Source organism: Alligator mississippiensis, chromosome 2, assembly GCF_030867095.1.
Source record: "Alligator mississippiensis isolate rAllMis1 chromosome 2, rAllMis1, whole genome shotgun sequence".
Lineage (NCBI taxonomy): Eukaryota > Metazoa > Chordata > Crocodylia > Alligatoridae > Alligator > Alligator mississippiensis.
In genome coordinates, this window is record NC_081825.1 from 231,842,972 (window position 1) to 231,864,307 (window position 21,336).

A 21,336-nucleotide genomic window follows, 5' to 3' on the forward strand; every position below is an offset into this window, starting at 1 on the left:
GCTCCAAATTCTCTTAGAGGAGGAGGGGGGGAAGAAGAGGGCGGTGATTGACACCAGGGCTGAATCACCCATGTGGTTGCAGCCAGAAAAAACTTTTAGAAGGAAGGAGGGGAGGGAAAGAAAGAAAAGCAAAAAAAAAATTAAAGCACCTTGCAAGAAAAAACAAAACCCACCCTCGGCTCCCCATCTGCGGGCTTTTGATGCAGGGAAGTTTGTTAAGGAGTTCACCCGCGGTGCACGGGGAGGGGGGTCTGCACACTCCATTTACCCCGCATTAGGCAGAGGGGGGCAGGACTTTTCTCCCTTTTGTCAGCCTTTGAATGCAGCTCGTGACATCATGGGCTGAGTTGGCTTGCTTGGCTGCAACTTTTTTGCACAAGTCCTCCGATGTCCGTGCAGCAGGCACCCGGATCCCTGCCCTCCCCCACTCCCTCGCTGCGTCCCAGGGAAGCCGGGCAGGGAGGTAACTTGGAGCCTCCGCAGGGGGAGGCGCGCACAGCCCGGCAGAGGCGTAGCTCTGGTCCTTTCAGGACAGCCAACGAGGCCAGAGCAAACCTGACCTGAGCTTTTGCAGAATGACTCTCCTTGCTTCCCAACCATGTGCAAGTACATTGCAAGGCCTGTGGGTTGGGGTTTTTTTTTTTGTATTGAATTATGATTCTTTTGCTTTGCGCGAGATTGAGTTTACAGGATCGGTAGTAACGCTGGTTTTTTAGGGTTTTTTTTTTTTTTGAATGAGTCTCCCTTATGGACACTAGCTGTGTGTTTGTTTTGGTTGGGACCCACCCCTCAAGCAGATCTGCTCCAGCAAAGCAGAGAGCAGCTCAGCTTTGCAAGCGACTGAACACCACTGTAGCCTTTTTTTTATTTCCTTTTTTTTAAAAGGCGATCAGATAACAAGCGAGGGAGCAGAAGCAAGGCCCTCTCCTCTCGCTCCGACTCTGAGCCGGGTGGAGGGGTGCGGGTGCCTGCAGCCCTCCCTCCGCCCGGGCGGGGAGGCGGCAACAGATGGTTTTGCAATCCCGTCAGCTTTGATTTCCCAGTTGCTGCGGGTCGTGGGGAGGGGGGTTTTGGCGGGACGAGGGAGGGGCACGTGGATGCCCGAGTGCAGCAAAGATCAACACGTAGTTATCGGGGGCTGGCATCAGGAAAGTAGTACGTTTGCAAAAAAAGCAACTGAAAAAGAGATGGACCGTGCAGGTCCCGGGTGGAAGTCCATACTGAGGTGGAAATGCGAGCCTCTTGGTTTCTTCTGCCTATTTCCACTCGTCCTCTGTCGCCTCCGCCTCCTCCCCCTCCTCCTTACAGTAAGAGTTGCCCACTCCAGCCTCTCAGATGTTGATTCCACAACACTCTCGGCGACTCCATCTGTTATGAAACAGCCAAGTGCATTTTTCCATAGCAGGATAATTAGGTCACCTAATTACGGCCACGTTTCTTCGGAAAGGCAAAAAGATCGCGAAACCATCTGACTTCCCGGCCCCGACGCGTTTGCAAAGACATGTTGCGTTGTCTCGCAGCCGGCCCCCCGGCCCTGCGCGCTGGCGGCGGGCGAGGAGGGTTCAGCGCCCCGCGGCGTTTCACAACCCCGAGACGTCTTGCTCTCCGGCTCGGCTCGGCCTGGCCCCGGCTGCCTGGGATGTGTCTCCTTTGATTTCAACTGATTGAGCCCATTTTTTCACAGTGCTGCCTTTGCATTTTTGCAGCCTGACTGTCTTCGTGCTGATTCACATTTCCACCCCCCCTTGCACTTAGTTACTACTTTTTTCCAATTTTGATTGAAACCTGGCAGGCTGCGCTAAAGGAAATAACTCGCATCCACATTAACTTAAATCACTAAAATATGTTTTTTAGGCCTTTAAAGCAGCAGTTGATAGTGGCTGCCTCTACTCCCCCCACCCCCCCACTTCCAGTTCCCCAAAGGGACCATTGCAGGCCATTGAAATCAGAACTAAAAAGAAAGAAAGTAAAGTTTCTTAGCAAATAATCCGTTCCAGATTTTAGCACACAAAACCTGATGCCTGCTGATACTTAGAGGGTGAGGAGACAGTTTCTTTTTAACAACCGTCAACGTTTCAAGGCTTTTGATATGAGACCGCTTCAGTGTGAAATTTGCTGGGCCAAAACCAGCAGCCCTTACTCGGGCAAAGCTCTTACTAAAGTCAGTGGGAGTTTTGGCAAAGGAAGGTCACTGGAATTTGGTCCCTTGTCATTAACTCATCCAGGCTGAGCCAATAGGCCCCTCCTTGAAATGCCTCTCACTATAGCACTGAAAATCCTTCTCCCTTCCCCCTTAGCCCAGACTCCGAAAGAGAACTGAAACCCAGAGTCCAGAACGGAAAGCCAGCTAAGAGAGATCACATTTAACGCTTCAAACAAATGATCCCTATTCCCACTTCCTCTTCTGTTTGCTTCAGCCTCATGAACTGGGCTTTCAGCTCGTCTCCCTGGCTGCTGATCTCTTCCCCCCTCCTTCCATCTTCAAGAACAGCCAAAATAACCAAACGAGAGCAACGCCTACAGACTGTCCATTCCAGGTTTCTTTTTTTTTTAATTATTATTATTTACTTAAGGATAGAAAACTGGTTCCTCGAATTTCCGTCTCTAGATTCATTTTTTTCCCTGCTTGTTGGCAGAAGGAAGAAGCAACCAGGAGAGAGCGAGCAGCTTAAGCGTGTTATTTTCTGCAGTTGTTTACTGGTTCCGTGGATGGTGCATGTTCCCAGGGCTCCTCGCCTCTCTCTATAATTAAACCCTTTTTAATTGTTAGGTTGAGAACGTCATTTCAGGGACTTTCCAAAGGTTACGGAGTCCAAAGCAGGAAGCCAGCACATAACTGTTTCACTACTGAGTTGCTGCGAGCCTGGGTTTGCACTCTGCAGCTCAGAGCAGTCAAGTCTCAGGGGGCTGGGGAGCGCAGGCCTCGTTCTGCATTCCATAACACTACAGACACTCAAGTGCGAGCTTTGGGTGTGGAGAGCTTGCAGGACTGGGCTCTCAATCGCATTCCCCAAAGCAAGCAACTAACCCCTTGCATACATGCTGCAGTTATCGGCCTCTTGTGGGCTAAGATCAAGCGTATCTGAGGATTTACATAGAATAGATGCAGTAGGCCATGTACACATTTGTTTTGGGAATCACAGCTATATGTTTTCCAGCTTCTGTGCATCCTGGGCCAAGTGCTGTTCCTACAGAAGTCCGGTTAGTATTTTGCCATTGTTCAGGTCTGATTTTGGCTGGTCAGAACCTGACTGTAGGGTAGTATTTAACTGTTTGCACACTCAAACCACACATTCATGGCTGAAAGTCAGGCTTCTCTGGGCTTAACTGGGAGTTTGTATGTGCACCTACACACACCTGCTGGGAAGAGGAGGAATCCAGCCCTTCTGCTCTCAAGAGCAGTGTTGCAAGAACATTTTTTGCACTGATTTTCCTTGTGGTTTTGACAATAAAACAGTTTCTAGCCACGGAACACTTGAGTAAATGTGTGGGGTTTGTTTATTTGAATATAAAGTCATGCTTCCTGAGGTATGTACAGTAGATCTGTGGAGCAGTTCACCCTTCATATTATTTTGCAGTCTGGAAGGTACAAATGAAGTTATGAGCTAGTAATAAGGCTCCCAGATTGCTTGAGACTCTTGCAAGGTCACCTATTGATTTTTACTGTAGGTTCAGCTGGACTGCCTTGGTCACCTGATTCAGGCAGAGGCCAGTGACCCACCTTAGCTCTTTACAGGCCAAGCTCCCGCCAACTGCATCGCCATTTAAACATGGAAAGGAATAAGTGCTGTAGTCAATCTGCAGGCACATTTAACATTGGAACATAGGAATTACCATACTGCATCAGACCTCCAATTCATCTCGTCTAATATTTTGTTTCTGAGAGTGGCTTATACAAGAAGGTCCAGAGGAAAGTACAAAAATATATCAGGCAGTCTGGTTCCTTCCTTCTCTGCTGCCTCTCCTAATCTCTCAATTTACAGTGGAATCAGAAGGGATCAGCCAGGTTTGATGGCCTTTCTCTTGTATCACTGTTACCTTCTCATGAAGCCACAGGACATCAGTGGGATTTTTATTGGTTTCTTTGAGAGCAGGATAATGCTCATGACTGTTCCTTTCAAATCTTGTGTGCTTCCTTTAGATTGCCACGTGTAGCCTGCAGCTTGCAAAATTGGAATTGGTTGCACCTGAAACTCTCTTTGGGCCAAACTGGGACATTGAAGCTGTATATATTATTTCTTAACCAACAATCATCACATATCCACGTTTGCCTCAGATAGGCCCACATGAGCCTCGCATGCCACATGAGCTTCACATGCCTGTGCTTTGCAGAAGGATACAAAACAATGACACAAAGATATATATGGAGAACGCTTCAGCCAGTTTTAGTCCCAATGACTGTAATGAGAGTTTAGTGTAAAGTACAAGTTTGAACCAAATAAAGACTCCAGATTTTGGCACTAACCTCGTCCCTGATCTTCTTATTCCTATAACTGGGAAGAGATTTGGTTCTCTAAAGGAACCTCATAATTGCCAGAGGTACTGTTTTTTCACTTTGGACCTAGGGTCAGTGGTAACCTTGAAGGTTTGAGTTATAGGAAAGCAGGAGGCCCCCCAAAATATCTGAACAGGTAAAAAAAAAAAATCAGTTTCTTTCATGGTCCAGTGTCTCAACCACTGAATGGAAACATTATTAAACTGTGAAAAACGTCTTTCCCCTTTGGTTTGAGAATGAGCTAGACCTTTCAGCCCCAAAGGGTCACTTTTTCCAGGAAGATATATTGGGTGCTTCTTGGATAATGAATGTGCCTTTTCTGTCCTCGTGCACTAATATAAACAGAGTTCAGTCATGGGGATAACCTTTCTATATTTATTTCAGCTGGTAAGAAAAGCAGGTCAGGGCTCTTTGAATCCAGTTCCCTGGAGTATTAACATCTGCTGGATTTTGGGGCTATTTTTGCACTGGGGTTTTTGTGGGTAGGTAGAGGTGCATTTCTTTTCATCCCTCAAGCCCAAAGCATCTTAGCGCTCTCATTCCCCTCTCCCCCTTTGCTTCCACAAATCCTTTAGCAACCTTTATAGGTACTCTTGGGTTCTTGTGTGGGGGTGGAGGCAGGCATGCAATGTGTCCCTTTATAATGTGCCCTTAAGGAGTTTTTGTTTCTGTTAATCCCATCTTTTATTTTGGTCCTGTGTTCCTTCTATGTAACTCAATGTATCTGCTGGGAGATGGAGTGGCCCAAGTTGTAAACTACAGCTTTGAGATGCATCCTCTGCCAGGCACTATCTGCACCTTGGGAAAGTGCTTGCCCTTCTGGTTAAAAGCAAAAAAGGTGCATTAGCAGCTGCTTGGTAAGAAAACAAACTCCTAAAGATACAGGAAAGTGTGTCAAGGTGGTGGGAAGGAAAGGGAGTGAGATTCCTGGCAGCTTGGGTGTGTAAACATTTGTAAAATGGAGAGTGTGTGTATGTGTGTACTTTGTGGTGGCAGGAAACCCAAGTAGCCAACACCATTATTTTTGCAGGAGTTGGTAGATACAGTACCAGACAAATATCATGAGCCCTTAATCCTCCTGGATTTACACCTGTGTATAATATGAAAAATCATCCAGAAGGAGATCTATTACACAACACCTTTACTAAATAACTCCTGATTTTGGGACCTCAGTTTGTCGTCTGTAGGGTGGTATCACTGTTTCTGGGTAGCTCAGACACTTGACCCCAGTTGATGGGGAAGAAGACACAAGCTACAGAAAGAATTTGGTCCCTTGGGAGAGGATATAAAATATTTGCATCATCTGTGACAAATTTAGCACTGGTGGCACTGACAAGATATTGCAGTGGAAAATATAGAGGTGTAATTTTGGCAGACTATAAGGTAAGAAAATTGGCTGCACTTAATGGACCTGACATAATTTCCAGTGGAAATACTAATGCAGTTAATGCATTTCCACATGGACACTGAGACCATACTTACACTCTTTCTATTTTTAATCCTTTGATAGCTGAGGTATTGCTACTGGATGCCCCTGAATGTAGCCCTGCAGTGGGATCTAACCACAAAAAAGTTGAGCATGTGTGTGGGAGGAGGTTTGCAGGTATGAACCATGCAACAGCAGGAAAGTAGTGGGTGACACAAGAAAAGTATTTAAATCTGTGTCTAGAACCACTGCTGCCCATCTGTGCAAAATAAGTCGGCTCCAGATGTAAACTTACCCTGACTACATCTCAGCTCTTACGCATCTCCTTGCAACAGGCTGTTGGCTCCTTTAACCTTTTGCAAGTTTTGTGCCTTTTACTATACTGCCCCCTCTAGTCCAGATCCCTCACTGTCAGGCACTCTTGCCTAGTTGTTTACTTCAGTTCAATGTCCATGTAAATACATGCGTCTTGACTGGGCAGTATTTTACACATACTCTGCACGGGTTTCAGTTCATTATTGAGCAGTGGTTCTCAACCTTTTTTGACTCAAGGCATCCCCTTCATTAGAGTCCGAAAATGCTAACTTCGTTTACACTCTTTTTGGGACTACAGAGAAGTAATCAAGCAAATTTTTCTGTTGCAGAGAACTCAGACTACAACAGGTATGAATGTTTCTAACAGGGAATTCCTATTTGAAATCTCTGGGTTTATCTTGTGAATCATGCTGGCACAGCCATCAGTGCTAACATTGTGTGGCCCCCCATGTCATCACTGAAAGGCTCTCAATGCACCCCAGGGTGCCATGGTACCCTGGTTGAGAATCATGGTTATAAAAATGACAGGACTACTGTGAAAGCACCCCTGTGTGCTTGTAAAAGAACCAGTATCCTCATCTTGTAGCTACTCTTCAAAACTCACGTTTCCAAACAATCTCTTATCCTCTCTCCTCCTCCTTAACAGCACCCACACCCACACCCTCACCCACACCCACTCTTGCTTGGACTGTTGTCCTGCTTCTTATCTGGTGTTTGTCATGTCTTGTTTAGATTAGACACGCTCCCTGCCCTAAAGAGTTTGCAATCTCAAGTTTGTCAAGTGCTGTGCAAGTTAACAAGCCAACATATGTGTTTTTAATTATTATAATTCCATGTAAAACAGAACAAGAAAAAAACAGCAGGACCATAAAAAAGGTATGGGAGCACTTTATCCATGGCACCTGGAATGTGCTCCATTGGTAGATTATGGTCTTACAAGCAGCAGTCAGCCACAGTTAGCATGCCCCTGTATAGTGGGGACCTGATGGCATGGTGACTGCTACACAGACACTGGCTATTGCTGGCTTGGCTTTCTTGAGCCCCACTGATCTGTGCCTGCTCCATTACCTCTTCTGGGCTTTTGACAGCCAGCAGCAGCTCTCAGGTTGTCTGGGCCTGGGCCTTGGTACAGGGCTAAGGTATGCAAGAAAATGTTACCTATCTCCCCTCCACCTCTGCTATGCCAAACCTAAGTATTGTAGCTGTATCACAAAGGGAGAGGCCTCTTCAGCGGACAGCTCCAACTCAGCATGACTAGTGTAGGCTTTGTTCAGTTTGCTGCACCACAAACTGACACGTGCTCTCACTCTAAATGACTTTTGTTTCAGATCAAAAGAAGCAACAGCAGCTCAAAGAAAGAACCACAGTAAAACCTCCAGGAGCAAGGAAGTGGTACCAGCTGCAAATTAAAACAGAAATTGCATACCAAGATGGAGGGCAGGCCAGAAAGCAGGCAGGTAGGTGGGTGCCTTGGAAATCTAAAGTTTCAGAACACAGCAGACAGCACAAATTCAAGACCCATTTCCAAAACTTGCACCCAGAGTCACAAACCCATATGTGCTATATTGATTACAATTTAGACTTGTACAGAAGCTCCTGTGTACAAGAAATACAAAAAGGCAAGGATTTATTTGGGTGATATCTTTTGTTGGACCAACTGCATAGTTGTGATGGGGCTTTCAAATGCAAGACATTCTTCATTGGGTCTTGCATTCAGAAGCTTATCTAACTCTATGCCAACTATGCAGATCATCCAATCAAAGATATTACCTAAAGAAATCCTTGCCTCTTGCATAATTCTTGGACCATCACAGCAACAACATCAGTCTAACATTACCACAAAGAAATATAAAGCACTTCTACGTGCCAATTTCTAATCAGTCATATTACTTGGTAGTATGACTGACACATTTTAACTCATACAGTTTTCCACCCTTGGTCTTTTCTCTCAGGGAGGAGGTGCTAGTGAAGAATAAAAATGTTCACCACTGTTAAAAAAACCCACCCAAGATGCATGGTAGAACCTGTCCTGTACTTGTTCCCTCATTTCTCAGCATTCTGACTGCACTGCACTGCACATGCTCCAAAACGGCATTGACTTGGCTTGCTTTCCAAGCCACTGCACCAATATGCATTTTTGCCTGCGGGAAGGTGCATTGGGCTGAGAGTCAAGTTCATGTCTTGTCTTTTCTTGAACACTCATGCCTGCATTTTGATAGAGTCTTTAACTATAATGATCTCATGTGTCTTTCACAAGACAGTGGTTCTCATTCGGTGCACAGCTTGGTAGGTAGCATGATCTATGCCAGATGTGTACTGCTGGAGGGCACCTCTGCTTTCCCTCCTACACCAGGAGCACTAGAGGACTGGTATAGGATGTGGCTTTCATAGCTTCTGTGACTACTGTGGAGATATCAAACCTTTCAATGTCCTTTGTATCACAGAAGTGGTTCAAAGATAGTGGAATAATTTAGATAATCTGGCCCAGCATTCCAGGTGAGGCTTTAGCATGGATTCTTTTGTTGAGGTGGCAACAATGGATGTCAATTCTTGTCAGCTGTGGTGGTGGTTTTCTGATGTGGACCCTAGCCACTGCTTGAGGACCCCTCCCCTTCCTTCACCAGCCTAATTAATTTCAGCCAATACACAGTCATCATATGATAAACTTGAGTCACTACCAATTGGGACTGGATTTGAACTGCTGCCCTGGAAAGGCTCCATATCACATTATCAGTCTTAAGTTAAATATTTATAAAGTGCCTGGGGGCAGGGTCCACATCTTCCTATGTGTTTGTATATTACTTTGCCCAAAGAATCCCCAATCCTGATTGCAGCCTTTGTGTACAGCTGCAATAGAAATCATAAACGCTCTTTGCCTTAATCTGCAGGTCTTGATGAAATGCAGCTGGGAGTTTAAAGACAATTCATGGGAGTTGAGTAACAAGCACTGATGAATCATAAGAGTCAGGAGAAGCTGCTAATGTGTGGGAAAAAGGCAAATGTGCTTACCTGTGCCCAAGCATATAATAAGGAAGTATGTAATAATAATTATTGTTATTGTAAGAAGGGCTGTGTGAGTATTTGGGAAAAAGATATCTAATAACTGACAAACAACGTGGCTCGGTTTGTTTTGATCTGTGAGTCAAACAATGGTTATGTTTGTAAGGCAGTAATACACAGAGCACAGAACACTGGCATGGCACCAACTATTCAGGTTTATATAGGTCATGCTAAACAAATAATAGTTTTCTTCAAAATAATTACTGATTCATTAAGTAAAGGTAAAATAGTAGAAAGAGTCTATTTAGGTTTGAGTGAGGTGCTAGATAAAGGAAATATATACATTTAGATTGGGAGTTTTGAAAGCAGCTGGCATTAACCTAAGGCCATGTCTACACAGTAAACTTACCATGCTCCAGAGCAGTGCCCTCAAACACACAGAGCAGCTTCCAGCAAGCTGCCTCCTCAACTGGAAGCAGCATAGTCATAGGCAAGCAGTGCTATAGGTAGGCAGGATCATTGGCATAGGGCAGAGTCTGCCAGCCAGCGTGGCTAATTAGCTCACCTAAAGTGCCACATAGCAGTGCAGCCTACTTGAGGAGCCCGCTCCAGAGTATGGTCTGGTTACATGGCCTAATTGCTCCCTCTTGAAGTCAATGGGAAAATCTCTACCAACTCCAAAGGGAGGGGCACAAGGCTGACAATAAACACTTTGGAAAAAGCTACTATTAAACTTTAATATTCACTTGTACTTACATAGGGCTTTTAATAAGAGTCTCTCAGAGCCCTTTAGAAGATTGAATGGGTAGACTGGGAAACCAGGCCACAAAGAGATTAAAGGTTACATTCAGTAAAGGATGTAGGTGCTTAGAGTAGGATTCAGGCAAAAGTCAAGATTGTATTTCTGAAACCCCATTCATCTGCCACCTACTTCAGGAGGTGCTTAAACTCCATAAGTGCTTCAGTCTTTGCTCACAGAGTTCCCTAGGCACCTGCAGGTTCTGCTTTGGGCAGGTACCCAATGACTGCTTCATGTGAAATACAGAAACAGGTTTTCCTGAGGGACAAGAAGCAGAACTCTCCCTTCCCAGCCAAGCATCTCCTCACTCAGCTGCAGATTCCTCCTCCTTGTGCTCTAATGAATCTTTAATTTTTTTTCTGTGCAGTATCTCAGGAGGGGACCCACCCCTGTCAGAATAAGAGGAGGCGAGTATGAACTTCCCTAGGCTGAGGTAGGATTTAAACGTGGGTTTTCTTTGTCCTGAGTAAGTGGTCTGCCCACTGAGCTCCTGCATTAGAGGGCGTGACACCACCAGCATATGTTCTTTAAAAGAAAATGAGTGAGCCCTGGGCAGTTCTTTGAAATACGAGGCATAGGTAGTAGGTATCCATCTTCAGGGAGGGGTTTTGGGCTGGGGTTCGAACTGGATGGAGTCATCTCCTGCAGCACTCAGGTGCCTGAGCCCCAGGGAGGCGCAGGATTCCAGATGTACTGCTGTGCTCATCATGCCTGTTTCCTGGCTTTAGGTGCTTAAATGCTAGGCATGTGACTTCAAGCAGCTCCCTGTTCAACATGCTGGCTGGTTTGGTCCCCCATGCACTGCCTAACTAACATAAGGTTTGGGATTCCATACTGGGGGACCTAAAATGTAGGTATTGCAGTACCAAAGGTGCCTGAGGCCTCTCAGATCTGGCCTTAAGTGACTTGCCCAAGATAATATAGCAGGTCAGTAACAGAGCCAAGAAGAAAATCTCCATTTCTGCCTCTTAGTCCCTTGCTGTGAGTAGCATACCACTTGTCTCAACAAGGAAAAAGAAATGGGCTTTCTGAAGGCTATTCCTCTCTAAATATCAGAAGCACTATCTTATTATAGAGAAGTTAGTAAATAACTATTTATAAAGCACAGAATATGGATTAAAATGAGGTTTTCCAATAGGAAGGAGCAACTGGCCACTAGACTAAACTCCCAAAGGAAAATGGTAATGGTGCTGTTGCTGCATAGCCATTCAAGAAGGTATGAGATAAGGACATTGATCCTGTTTCCATTGAAATCGATGACTTCACTGGCCTCAGTGGTGCAGGACGAAACCCTTGGCAGAAAGCCTTGCAAAAGGTCTAGCTCTGATGCTGTGTACGATAGGAAGACTGGAAGGTTCCAGTTTGTAAAAGGAGCTATTGCAGATTCTAGGAATCATCCAGCCCTATGCCTGACCTCTGTACTGGGAAAAATAATTGAGCAGGGTCAAAAAGCATCCAAAGTAAATGTCTGACATGGTAGGGATGAATAAATGCCGCTTTTTGTGAGGCTGAATCATGCCCCTCTAATCAGTTGACTTTTCTGAACTAGTAAAACAGCTGATCAAGAAAAAGAAGAGGGGAATACAATCAATTTACACTTTCAAAAGGCTTTTTGATAAACAGTCTAAAAGAAAAACATGGTGACCAAGGGATGATATCAGGACTAGATACGGACATTTAAGAAGCCTGAGGCAGAATCAGTCTAATTTATATGGTTTTCTGTAAGCAGCATAGTTTAGATTGGTAGCAAATGGAACACCCATTCGCCCTTTGGTGGAGGTGCAAATCTTAGACAGGGTTCCACCATTTTTAAACCGGTCTGTGTGCCAAACTTCTGTTCTGTTATGGGTAGAGACTGGTTTCCAGTCCTTTATACCGGGTAAAGATGTAATGTCTGTACCTGGCTGAGAAGTTCCATCATCGATGAAAAACTTGATCAGAGAGGATAGGAAAAAATAGAGTAGGAGTCTAGTGTAATAAACTTAATTCACCTATGGGACACTTCACCACTCCAGTAATTCACTGTTGTAAGCTATTCTCTTTGCCAGGGAGAGGAATTATAAGAGAGACGCATAGCATAGCATAGCATAGTAGCTAGGGTCAGGAGGGACCTGGATAGATCATCTAGCCTGACCCCCTGCCACAGGCAGGAATGAATGCTGGGTTCACAAGACCCCAGACAGGTGATCAGCCAACCTCCTCTTGAATTTGCCCAAGATAGGGGCGAGGACCACTTCCCTGGGAAGTTGGTTCCAGATTTTGGCCACCCTAACTATAAAATATTGCCTCCTGATCTCTAACCTAAACCTATTCTCCATCAGCTTATTACCATTGTTCCTTGTCACCCCAGGTGGTGCTGGGGAGAAAATGGCTCTGCCTATTCGCTGTTGATCTCCCCTGATGAGTTTGTAGGCAGCTACCAGGTCTCCCCTCAGCCTTCTCTTACTGAGGCTCAACAGGTTCAGGTCCTTCAGTCTCTCCTCGTAGGGCCTGTTCTGCTGCCCTCTCACCAAGCGGGTGGCCCTCCTCTGAACCCTCTCCAGGCTGGCCACATCCCTTTTGAAGTCTGGCGCCCAGAACTGGATGTAGTACTCCAACTGCGCCCTGACCAAAGTCACATAGAGGGGGAGTATCACCTCTCTCGACCAGCTTGAGATGCATCTTTGGATGCATGATGAGGTATGGCTGGCCTTGCTGGCTGTGGTCTGGCATTGGCAGCTCATGTTCATCTTGGAGTCAATAATGACTCTAAGATCCTGTTCCACCTCTGTGCTTTCAAGCAGTGAACTCCCCAGCCTGTATGTATGCCATGGATCCCTTCTCCCAAGGTGCAGCACCCTGCATTTATCTGCATAGAACCCCATCCTATTCTCATCTGCCCACTTTTGTAGTCTGTCTATATCTAGTTGCAGCCTCTCTCTCCCTTCAAGTGTATCCACCTCGCCCCACATCTTAGTGTCATCAGCAAACTTGGACAGCGTGCTTTCCACCCCCTCGTCCAAGTTGCTGATGAAGTTGTTAAACAATGTGGGCCCAAGGACTGAGCCCTGGGGTACTCCACTGCTTACATCTCGCCAGGTTGAGTACAACCCATCCACCACTACTCTCTGGGTGCACCCCATCAGCCAATTTTTTACCCATCCAACTGTGTAGGCATCAATGCCGCAGTCGCTTAATTTATTGATGAGGATGGGGTGGAGACAGTGTCAAAGGCATTCTTAAAGTCTAGAAAGACTACGTCCACGGCGACACCATCGTCCAAGGATTTAGTTACTTGGCCATAAAAGGCAATCGTGTTGGTCAGGCAGGACCTGCCTTTGATGAACCCATGCTGATTGCCCCTGAGCATGATCTCCCCTGCAGGCCCCCCACAGATGTGCTCCTTGATGATTCTCTCCAAGATCTTCCTGAGCACCGAGGTGAGGTTTACAGGCCTATAGTTACTTGGGTCCTCCTTCCTCCCTTTTTTGAAAATTGGGACCACATTAGCCAGTTTCCAATCCCCTGGCACCTGGCCAGATGACCATGAATGCTCATACAGCTGGGCCAAGGGCTCCGCGATGACCCCTGCCAGCTCCCTGAACACCCTTGGGTGGAGGGCATCTGGACCTTCAGATTTAAAAATGTCTAGCCCTTCCAGAAGATCCCTAACTACATCTGTACCGACTGAAGGCCTGACAGAGCTATCCCCGAGATTGTCCCTACCTCTGGTAGGTGGGATATCCGAGTCCCTGTTCAAGAAAACAGAGGCAAAGAAACTGTTAAAAATATCAGCTTTCTTGTCTGGCATGGCCACCAGATTACCATTTGTGTCTTGCAGGGGCCCTACATTGCCTGGTGCCCTTCTTGCTCCCAGTGTACTTGAAAAAGGACTTTTTGTTGCCCTTAATCCTGGACGCTAGCCTGAGTTCCATCTCTGCCTTGGCCTTCCTAATAGCCCTCCTACACTCCCGGGCCGAGGAGGAGTACTCCTCCTTGGTGATAGCTCCTCCCTTCCACTGGTTGTACGCCCTCCTTTTAGTCCTCAGGCACTCCCGAATGCCCTTGCTGAGGGCATAAAATAACAAATACCATTAATAAGGGTGTTTGGATGCTTGTATTTGTTTGGGTTGTACAAGAGGAAGTTAGCAATTCTGAAGCACATTGTGGAGGTGAAACAGATGTTTGGGTTAATATTCTGTCTTTCAGCATTGTTCCAGGTAACGTATGATCTTTTGATGCATTTGTAATGGTTGCTGCACCTGCCTAACACAGTTACTGCATTACCAGTGTGTAACTCCATGCATTAGGCTCGTAAGGCATTTGTACTGCATCCATCACCCTAGTATCTGAACTCCACAGAATAGAAAAAAAGTATTATATAGAGAAACAATGTGTTCTCAGCTAAAATCCATAGAGAGAGAAAAATAAAAGTAATTTGATTTGCTATAGCCAGGGGTCTTGCCCAAATTGAAGAGACAGCTTACTTATTTTACAAGGAGACTGTAGGGCTGGCCGCCATTTTCATGGGCTGATTGTACTGGGGTCCGCCCCCCGCTAATTGGCAAGAGGTCCCGGTGGCCCTGTCCCTCACTGCTGATTGGTTGCAAAGGCTGTCCATCATATGATCCTGCCCCTTTGCCACTGATTCGTTATGAGGGCGGTCTGTTGTGTGGCCCCACCCCTTGTCACCGATTGGTGGAGAGGAGTGGGGCCGCACAAGAGGCAGCCCTCTCAGCCAATCAGTGCTGAAGGATGGGGGTGGCAGCCATATCAAGCCATCTCTGGGGAGCTAGCATTTTATTTGTAGTAAGTTTTTCCCCCCCCCACACAGGTTTTGCGGACATTGCCCAATTTTATGGGCAATGCTGGATTTTGTAATTTCCGCAAAAATCCACGAAATCGCGATTTCAGTAGGTCCTTAGCTATAACCCCACTGTCTTCTTAATTCAATGAAGACACATAAGAAAGAGAAATGCTGAATTTGTACAGATCAGAGGGAAATGGCCAATGCACTTTAAAACAACAGCAAGCTGAGTGTGAAGAACGAGTACGGCATCTGGGATAAAGGATTATGCTGCTGCACCCATCAGCTCTTGTGGCTGGTATAGCTCCTGTCACTGCTCTGTGACAAATGGAGCAAATGTAGCCAGCAGAGTGCTTCATTAAAAGTCAGTGGTTGGGAAATGGACTTGTTTCCATGTTTTCCTGGAAGTAAGTGGCATGGCAGAAGAATGAAATCCTCCACACTGCTGTATATGACTGTTGCAAAGACTGTAGCTATCATACATTCCAGATGGTACATGAAGGGGCCTGAAGACTGCTAGTTAATGTCATTCAGAGGTTTCAAGCATACTTTGATCCACCCGAGTATGTCACTTGGGACAGGCTCTTTTTTTTTTTTAAACTAAAAGTTGGCTTCCAGGTGAAGCTATTGTATGGTACAGCCTGATGTAATAAAGGGTAAGTCACGTGAATTTGAGGAATGCATAAAAGGATTAATGAGAAACTGGATTATTTGTGAAACAACTGATCCGTAGGCCAAATAAAAGGCATAATAAATGGGAGAAGGGAAAAGAAATAGTGCCAGGTTGTATTTTGGCAATGCTGGAGAAGTGCATTGTTTCTTTCCCCACCGCAAAAAAAATTCAGGGCATCACAGCCAAGCTGCTGGGGGATCAGTATATGGTATTCTTCCCTCTTACTTGGTAATGAAACAGTGTCATGGAAAGATGTGAGAGGTGGTAGGTTGCTGGAGCAGCAGACTTTTGGATGAGAAATAAGCCTGATGTTCTGACTACCTGTCAGCAAAAGTCCTGGAGCCTTGGCTGAATTTCTGCTTAGCTAATTATTATCTGCTACCTAAATTGCTTCAGATGGACACAGGGTTCTTTACTGCCTTAATCTGTTGTATAGTTATACTGGATGCTTCAGCTCCTGCTCACAGACAGCTCTGTTTCAATGGTAAATCTGTTCTGCCAAGCAGATGAGGAAAGACGCTGCATAAATGTAAATTACAAGCTACCTGGAGAATGCAGCTTGTGTTATGCCGCTATAAGGAAAGGAAGGGCAACTTTCAACATTTTACTGAGAGACTCCAAATATATACTAGTTCTATTAAAGATTAAGGTCCAGGAGTCAGGTGATTATGTGAGACTCACATGTCTTTAAAAAAGCAAGTTTCTAGCTTTCAATGTGGCAGAAAACTTGAAATTGTGATCCTTCTAGGAGACTCAGAAACCAAAAGGCAAATACAAAAAGAACCCAGGTGTCTTAGTTTTCCAATTCCAATGCTTGTTAGGCTACTCCTGATGTTTTGGGACCTGGCTCATGTGTTTTTGAATGTTTGGGCTTTAGCCATGCTAAAAAGCATGGAGTGGTAGCTTTCAAACCCTAGTTTGGAAAATCCCAACTTGCTGCCTTGTAGAGAGCAAAGTATCTCCTGGCAAGTGACTTACATGGGTTCAGAGCTTAGTGTTCACAGCTGGACTCTATGGAGGCTGTCTGTGAGATAGGGAAATACTTCCCTTTTAGCTCTCTCCCTCAAGCCTAGGCCAAGCTGACAGCAAGAGGAAACTGTTACCATCTAGTGGCATACATGAAATTAAATTTTGGCCAAAGGGCAAATTCATTTCATGATGAACCTGTGTGCACGTAACCACTTCCCCAGTTGACATCCTTCTTTCTCTGACTGCTGTCCTCACGGTCAGCCTTAGCCCTGAAGACTGAAATTACATGATGCTTGAACTCCTGTGAGTCACTCAGGGGAAGTCTACACAGCTATAGACCTTGCTATAGATAGTCTATGAATGTACAGCCTCTTTTTCCAGGCCTGTTGATCCAGCAGCCTTCTTTACAGCTAAACTAATTTAAAAAATAAGAACATCTGAGTCCAGAAGCCCGGTGCCCTTCACTTCCTTCCAATCTGCCTCTTTCAGTAAGGCAGTATGCCTGCTGCTTGTTACTGATGCATGCAGTCTGTGGATATTGTTAGCTCTTCAACTGCATTTAAATGGTCACATAGCTTGATGGATGTGTGCTGCTCTTCACAAGTTCAGACATGCCAGGAGCTGTGGATCAAGAGAGACCTCTTGGTCACTTTTAATGTCCTTGATGGATAAAGTAGATATGAGCTCCAGGCATAGTGGTGATAAATGTATCTGTTACAAATGCACATGGTTCCAAAAGAAGCCAGCACAGTGGTGAGTGCCACTCCAGTGGCTGAGGGACCGTTGCATGGATGAACGGATGGTCTCTCATGTGAAGCTGGTCAAACGAGTAGAGCTGTTACCAAAAGGAAGACTGCCATGCTCATCTATAGTGATAAGAAGCAGCAATCAGCAAGGCAGCAGAAATGGGAACCAAAAAAGAAACTGAGGCTAAAAACAGATCTTGTATTTCCCTGAGACAAAACCTTGTATCCTGGGATCCATGAACAAGCCCATCGTGCCATGTTAAGTACCTGAGAAATATTGGAATTAACACTTGCCCCCCATGATAGCTAATATGAGTGAATTACCTTCCAGTCTGCGTGTTCTGTTTTTGGCCTGAAATAATAAAAAGAACTATTCTGGACAACTGAGACACTTTGTATATGCCAGACCAAGCTGCTTTTCCTGAGGGAGCAGAAGCCCCAGACCCCACACCTAAATCTGTTGTAGTAACAACACAGTAGAGCAGCAATGAAGATATATCTGGTTCATATGGTTTTGCTGAATAAGATTTCAGTTACAGTCGAATTACATTTGTGGAACACTTATTTTTCGCCTTGTGTTTTTATACCAAAGTGTTTGTGCATTGTGGATGGGTGCTGGTGGAGACTGTGGGGGGGTGCCAGTGTGCGTGTGTGCATGTGGTTGCGTACTAAATTACATTAGAAATGGTGTATTTGTAAGAATGAGAGGTTATGTAAGGAGTGACTGTTCGTGTTTGTGTGTGACAGAAAGATTATGCAAAGAGGAGGAGTAGAAGGATGTGTGTGGGGCAGGGAGGGGGTGAAGGTCAGCTCAAGAGAGCGATCGGAACTTCATAACCCCATAGTTCTAGAAAGGAGAGCTAGTGGGGAAATGTATGTGGGTGTTTACGTAGCACACTTGGTGCCATTTAGCTCAGTGAAGAGTTAAGTTTGTAAAGAAGATTTTAGAGGGACTCCTGCCAACTATAAACAGAAGATCAGCATACACAGGATGTGGCAAGCAGCTAAAGTTGTCCCGTTATTAACTTCACTTTTATTTCAAGGGGATTCACTTCTCTGTTCTATTTCCCATTTAGGAAGTGAAACTTGAGCTCTCAGTACCATGTTTAAATGATTTGGTCATGGTTCATTTATTCTATTCTTTTTGTGGGGGAAAAAAATCATTTTATTTTCCTTTTAATGAGGGCTTTAAAATTATCTGACAATAGATCAAGCATTCTTTCTCTGTTTCTCTACTGAGGAACTTTCTCAATTACCTTCATTTCAACTGAGTGAAATTAGTATTTTCCTGAACACACTACTCTGATGGATTTAGTAGAAGTTATGCAGTGAAATAGCATTGAAAGCTGGCCCCAAGGAACTGAAACCAAATTCCTTCTCACTATAGTAGTACTTACTAGTGTGTTCTGCACAGGCCCATCTCCAATTCAGTGCACTTAAAATACTTTGTAAACATGTATTAATCCTCCCATAAAGTAGGGTAATATTACCATCCCTTTTTTTACAAATGGAAGAAAGATAAGGTTACAGAACAGCAGAGGCAGGACTAGAACCCGCTTCTCATCCTGCAGCTCTAGTCACTTGTCCGCACTCCAGCCCATCATTTTTTCCTAATGGAGATTCCAACCCCATAGAGTTGCTATCCACTCATTCAGTGGGGCAACAGTTATTATTTCAACAGTTACAGCTTAACATCATAATGTTGTCCTAGTGCTGCATGATGGTGTCATCATTTTTATGATGTCATTGTGCCTAAAATAAACTCAGCACACTGTGTCTCCTGCAGAATGAAGGAGAGAATCCTGAAAATCAGTCACTCTGCTTGCACTTTGCATGGCACAAGGCACAAGCTGCTTCAGTTTAGCTGCAAGTATTCTCCCTACAAGTTCTGTTCTCTCTCTAACAAGTTCTGTGTGCCCCTCTTCTAGACCCAAATTAATTTCCATTCTACTCAATTCTGGTGCAAGTGACCGAGGTCAGAAATGCAGCTTCATGAAACTGTGGCAGTTGATTCTATGTGATGAAAATAACCCTCAGAACAGTATCAAGCAAAAAAAAAAAAAATCTTGGCCTCAGTGTTCAAAAAAGGCCTAGTGAATTGTGGGGTTCTGAAAATTAGACCCTAATTTTAATGTGGCTGAAGTTGGATGCCAAATTACTAGTCATTGCTAAATATTTGACTCATATGCTGTTTCTTTTTTAAGTCCTTGCCAGCATTATTTTCATCCCCCATCCCCATAGAGTAAAAAGCATATATACACCTAATTTGTTTTTCATGCTGTTTACATTGTGCATGATTTCACTCATCTTGATCTCATCGGACTGGCCTGATTAGTCAGTTTCACATAGTGAAACTGGCCAGTCTGACTGTCTGGTTCTCAGGCACCAACAGGATGCTGTTGTAATCAGGTTCATAACACTGCAGAGGAGGCCACAATTCCCAGCAAAAAAAAAAAATCCATATAATTTTTTTCTTTTTAAATGAATAATTAAGGCCAGTGCTGCTCTTCAGTTTTAACCTTTGTGCAACTCTTTCCCCTGGCTGGGCTGATTTGCATGGTGGCTTTGGTCTCTCTCCACATTTAAGGCCTGACCCAAAGCCCATATGGAAGTCTGCAGAAAGAATCCCTATGATTTTTGTGGGCTTTGAACCTGGCCACTAGGGCTAGATTTTGCACCTGCTTACGGTGATGGCAAAACTCCCACTGATTCAGGGAGCCCCCAGTCAGGCCCTCAGGTAGAATTCGGAGGCATGAGGAGGGCATGACAGTGGGAGCATGTGTTTTTCCTCAGTGCCCAGCCACCAGGTCTAGACAGTTCAAAAAGCTGTCCTGGCTGTTCCACCTACCTTGAGACTCCGCCTCAGTCACGCTGTGTTTCACAGTTTCATAGTGCTTAGGGTCAGAAAGGACCTAAACAGATCATCAGGTCCGACTCCCAGCCCCAGTCAGGAACGAGTGTGGGGTCATAACACCCCAGCCAAATATCTGTCCAGCCTCCTCTTAAGAAGTTGCTTTGGGAGTGGTGGAAATAAGCAACTGGCTAATATTCCCCCAATTGTAGAAACAACACCCTTCCCCCCACCCAAGGAATAGGCATGATCTAAGTTAGCTTCTTCCCCAACAGCCTTAGGTCTGGCTCCACTACAGCTTGAAACCTTGAGAGTGTCAGCGATGATGACGCAGCAACAGATTGCTGGGGTGTCTCCTCTGCATCAGTCAGAGTTGCTGATCCTTACAGTGGAAGCATTAAATGGGGAGACTGGGAGGCATTGCAGTTGGTGGGGGGGAGTGTGGGTTAGCATGTGGCAGATACTTCAGTCAGCATCTTTCAGCCAAAGAAACAGTAGAGACTCTGTTGTTGAACTGGCAGAGAGTTAATCTCATTATAGTTAAAATGTTACTGGATGTTACCTGCTCTTATCCTTCCACAGTGAAAGGGGCATAATAGGTCATCTGGCTAGTATCAGACAACAATTAAAGGGACCTGGCCAAGGCACAGAATTTGACCTACACCTTTTTTCTCAGATCCCTTTCCAAAGTTCATGCCATCCTTGTAGACTGGTTTTCATGCTTTGCTGCTTTTTTTCCTAAAAACTCAATCCAAAAAACCCTCACAACCAACCAAGCTCAAACCAAAGCTAGTGTGTGCAGGACAATGGTGGTAAACTGTAACACAGTAAATGCTAACAGCTGCACAACTTGACATGTTGAATTCAGTAATCATCTTTCTTTTTAATTGTATCAGAAGCTGGTAGTGAGTTTCCAGCCTGCAGATTCCATGAAGTCTGAGTACAGACAGTAGGCCCAGCTTGTTGCCATAGCAGAAGGCTCTCAATGCACTCTAAAAGATTTAGAGCTGATCCTTTGAAGTAGGTTGGCTTGGCATCATCCTATATACAGGCAGCAAAAATGAGGCACAAAGAGATGAAATGACTTGCCCATGGAAACAGTTTCTTTGAGGGTAGAGGAACAACTGAAGTGATGAGAGGATGCATTGCAATGGTTAATAAACATCAGCAAAGACTAAGATCTTGATTTCCACCCTCTTCTACCCACCACTGGAAATTCTCTAATGGACACTGAATCTGATTCAGATTTTTGTCAAGGTAAAACAATACCTAGCTA

The 21,336-nt window shown here is 45.0% G+C and overlaps 1 long non-coding RNA gene across 2 annotated transcripts in view; it reads left to right on the forward strand.

Annotated features, from left to right (window-relative positions):
* Positions 1 to 48: 48 nt before the first annotated feature.
* Positions 49 to 21,336, forward strand: part of LOC102568852 (uncharacterized) — an 83,146-nt gene continuing 61,858 nt past the window's right edge. Inside the window, exons 1-3 of one of the 2 annotated variants that reach the window (XR_001372704.3) lie at positions 49 to 6,584; positions 7,565 to 7,693; positions 9,125 to 17,773. This is a non-coding gene — a long non-coding RNA (uncharacterized LOC102568852). Of the gene's footprint in view, positions 6,585 to 7,564; positions 7,694 to 9,124; positions 17,774 to 21,336 lie in introns of those variants that run through there. The other variant, XR_002086834.2, reaches the window with a different exon arrangement.